This window comes from Heterodontus francisci, unplaced genomic scaffold, assembly GCF_036365525.1.
Source record: "Heterodontus francisci isolate sHetFra1 unplaced genomic scaffold, sHetFra1.hap1 HAP1_SCAFFOLD_737, whole genome shotgun sequence".
NCBI lineage: Eukaryota > Metazoa > Chordata > Chondrichthyes > Heterodontiformes > Heterodontidae > Heterodontus > Heterodontus francisci.
This window is the reverse complement of record NW_027140112.1, coordinates 465,743-470,101: the sequence shown is the minus strand read 5'-3', so window position 1 is coordinate 470,101 and position 4,359 is coordinate 465,743. Positions and strand designations below refer to the sequence as shown.

The following is a 4,359-nucleotide window of genomic DNA, read 5'->3' as shown; positions in this document are numbered from 1 at the left end:
GGCGGGGGGTGGGGTGGTGGGGTGGGGGCGGGTTGTTTTTTGTGTGGGGGCGGGGAGGGGGATCTCATAGAAACCTATAAATTTCTAACAGGCCTTGACAGGGTAGATGCAGGAAGGATGTTCCCGATGGTGGGGGAGTCCAGAACCAGTGGTCATAGACTAAGGATACGGGGTAAACCATTGGTCAGTGACGCTCAGTTTGTGTTCACTCAGCTCCTGACCTCATTACAGCCTTGGTTCAAACATGGACAAAACAACTGAACTCAAGAGGTGAGGTGAGAGTGACTGCCCTTGACATCAAGGCAGCAATTGACCGAGTATGGCATCAAGGAGCCCTAGCAAAACTGAGGTCAACGGAAATCAGGGGGAAGCCCTCTGCTGGCTGGAGACATACCTGGTGCAAAGGAAGATGGTTGTGGTTGTTGGAGGTCAATCATCTGAGCTCCAGGACATCACTGCAGGAGTTCCTCAGGGTAGTGTCCTAGACCCAACCATCTTCAACTGCTTTATCAATGGCCTTCCGTCAATCATAAGGTCAGAAGTGGGGATGTTGGCGGATGATTGCACAATGTTCAGCACCATTCGTGACTTCTCAGATACTGAAGCAGTCCGTGTAGAAATGCAGCAAGACCTGGATAATATTCAGGCTTGTGCTGATAAGTGGCAAGTAACATTCGCGCCACACAAGTGCCAGACAATGTCCATCTCCAACAAGAGAGAATCTAACCATCTCCCCTTGACATTCAACAGCATTACCATCGCAGAATCCCCAACTATCAACATCCTAGGGGTTACCATTGACCAGAAACTGAACTGGAGTAGCCATATAAATACCATGGCTACAAGAGCAGGTCAGAGGCTAGGAATCCTGAGGCGAGTAACTCAGTTTCTGGCTCCCAAAAGCCTGCCCACCATCTACAAGGCATAAGTCAGGAGTGTGATGGAATACTCTCCACTTGCCTGGATGGGTGCAGCTCCAACAACACTCAAGAAGCTCGACACCATCCAGGACAAAGCAGCCCACTTTATTGGCACCCCATCTACAAACATTCACTCCGTCCACCACCGACGCACAGTGGCAGCAGTGTGTACCACCTACAAGATGCTCTGCAGCAAGGCTCCTTCGACAGCACATTCCAAACCCGCGAAGTCTACCAACAATTCAGGACTGAGATGAGGAGACGTTTCTTCACCCAGAGAGTGGTGAACCTGTGGAATTCGCTCCCACAGAATGCAGTTGAGGTCAAAACATTGTATGTTTTCAAGCTCTTGAGCTCAAAGGGATCGATGGATATGGGGGAAAAGCGGAAACAGATTAGTGAGTTGTATGATCAGCCATGATCAGAATGAATGGCGGACCAGGCTCGAAGGGCCGAATGGCCTACTCCTGCTCCTATCTTCTATTCTTCTATTTTAAAAGGCAGATGGTTGTGTTGTTGGGCGTCAATCATCTCAGCTCCTGGACATAGTTGCAGGAGTTCCTCAGGGTCTTGTCCTGGACCCAATCAACTTCAGATGCTTCATCAATGACCGTCCCTCCATCACAAGGTCAGACGTGGGGATGCTCGCTGATGATTGCACTATGGTTGGTCCCATTCTCGACTCCTCAGACACTGAAGCAGTCCATATGCAGCAAGGCCTGGACTACAGTCAAGCTTGGACTGATAAACGGCAAGTTACAGTCACACCTCACAATTGCTGGACAATTTTCATCCCCAACAAGAGAAATTCTAAACATCTCCCCTTGAAGTTCAACGGCATTATCATCGCTGAATCCTCCACCATCAACATCCTGGGGATTTGCCTTGCCCATCCCTAATTTCCCTTGAGAAGGTGGTGGTGAGCTGCCTTCTTGAACCGCTGCAGTCCATGTGGTGTCGGTGCACGGACAGTGCTGTTGGGGAGGGAGTTCCAGGATTTTGATCCAATATCAGTAAAGGAACGGTGATATATTTCCAAGTCAGGATGGTGTGTGGCTTGGAGGGGAACTTGCAGATAGTGATGTTCCCACTCATCTGCTGTCCTTACCCTTCCAGGTGGCAGAGGTCACGCGTTTGCAAAGCGCTGTCGAATTGCAAAGTGCTGTTGAAGGAGTTGTGGTGAGTTGCTGCAGTGTATCTTGTAGATGATACACACTGCTGCCACTGTGCTTTGGTGGCAAAGGGAGTGAATGTTTGTGGTGGTGGATGGGCTGCCAATCAAGTGGGCTGCTTTGTCCCGGATGGAGTTGAGCTTCCTGAGTGCAGCTCCAATATCATTCAAGTAAGTGGAGAGTATTCCATCGCACTCCTGACTTGTGTCTTGTAGATGGCGGACATGCATTGGGGTGTCAGGTGTTGGGTTAATCGCTGCAGAATTCCCAGCCTCGGACCCGCTGTTGTAGACACAGTATGTATGTGGCTGATTCAGTTCTGTTTCTGGTCAATGGCATCCCCCAAAGTTGTTGATAGTCGGGGTTTCAGCGATCATAATTCCATTGAATTGGGGTTCCATTCCCAATGCGGTCATAATTTGTGTTATATCGGTGACCAATGGTGCACCACAGGGATCGGTGCTGGGACACTTGCTGTTTCTTATATCAGCAGAAAAGCTGCTCAGGTGGAAATTCCAAAATAAAAGCATCACATGTTGGAAAGATTCAGCAGATCAGGCAGCTTTTGTTGAGAAATCCTCTTCACGAAAAAAGATCTTTCTCAAACAATTGTGTTAGACTATCGCAGCTGCTTCAGTGGGACTGTGAATGTATAATGGTGAATACTCTGTGTTGTGGTCACAGCAACTCCAAATCCAGATAGAGCTTGCTTTATGTCTTAAACCGGCTGCTGCACCAACTAATGGAATGCAGCAAATAACCAATCCTTACTTCTTGAAAATGAATTTCTTCTTGATGGAGAAAAAAAACTACTGTCTCCTTTTACAGTATTTCACTTACACATGCCTGTGCTTCACGCTCCAACATTCAACCCCGCCCCTTCTCTCAGATTATTCCTTCCACTATTAACACTGACTTGCTTCCATTTCATTTCACTGTGGCTTAGCTGACTGTAACATTCACTTTCACAGTCTTAAAGCCGTTAACATTGCTCAGTTACCACCGCTGTTTCGAGGTTACACACGTTCCATTCACACCAATGTTCATTTGGACCTTGAACTGAGTATATACACTTAGGTCCGACCGCTCGGCAGACACATGCTACAAAAGCAGGGCTGGCCTTTGGAAGGCCAGCGGTGGGTTGTTGACAATATTTATTTGGGGAATCTTCTTTGCCAAGGGATGTGAATTAATGAACTGGGTTTTGTTTTCATGGCAGATGATGTTTTTCTCATGAAATGTGTTCTGTGATGAATTAATGGAGAAAGAAACTGGATCATACTACCTGAAGGGGTGGTAGCGGCAGGAACACTCGCAACATTTAATAAGTATTTAGATGAGCACTTGAAACGCCATAGCATACAAGGCTGCTTGCCAAGTGCTCGAAATGGGATCAGAATAGATGGGTGCTTGATCGCTGGCACAGATACGATGGGCCGAAGGGCCTATTCCTGTGCTGCATCGCTGTCTAACTCTAAAGTTGATGAGGGTAGTGGTAATGTGATTGATGTTGTGGAGATGGAGTTTAAAAAGCATTTGGTGAAATACCACATAATCAACTTGTTAGAAAAATTAAAGTGATGGAATTAAAGGACCAGTGACAGCGCGGATACATAATTTTCTGAGGTCCATAAAACAGAGAATAGCGAGAAGAGAAGAGGACTGATTTCCAGGGTGATGGGGAAAAGCTGGATTGTCGGATTAAACTGACTGATCTTTCAAAGAGCCGGTGCTGGCTCGGTGGGTTGAGAGGCTTCCTTCTGTGCTGTAAACTACACTGATTCCATCATGTTAATTTTAACATCCACTGGGAGATGCAACTCAACTCAAGGCTCAAAGACAATGATTCCCGAGAATGTCTAATTTAAGCAATTGTCTAATGCATTGTACCAATGATTTAATTAGAAGAGCAAGCAGCAGCTGAGCTGTGATGGCCGAGTGGTTAAGGCGTTGGACTCGAAATCCAATGGGGAATTTCCCTGCGCAGGTTCAAACCCTGCTCACAGCGGCTTTGTGTCTTTTTTCTTGAGTTGACTGCTCACTTTGCTGGTTGGAAATGTTCAAATGTCTCAATATCAATCAGAGATCGTGGATTTGTCATAAACTGAACAAAAGGCAAAAAATGTGTGAGAAATAAACAAACAAATCAGCCTGTTGAAGGTGAAAAAATGGGAAAAGCAGCTAATATTGAAAGGCGTGGGTGAGCTTCACTGGTGTTCGAGTGGTGTGGGCTCAATGCATTCACTCTCGCGTTCTGGGTTTGATTC

General features: G+C 46.8%; 1 non-coding gene across 1 annotated transcript; it reads left to right on the top strand.

Annotated features, from left to right (window-relative positions):
* The first annotated feature begins 4,016 nt into the window (after positions 1 to 4,016).
* trnas-cga (transfer RNA serine (anticodon CGA)) lies at positions 4,017 to 4,100 on the top strand. The gene has a single exon. It is a non-coding gene; the product is annotated as a tRNA-Ser (tRNA).
* Positions 4,101 to 4,359: the final 259 nt, after the last annotated feature.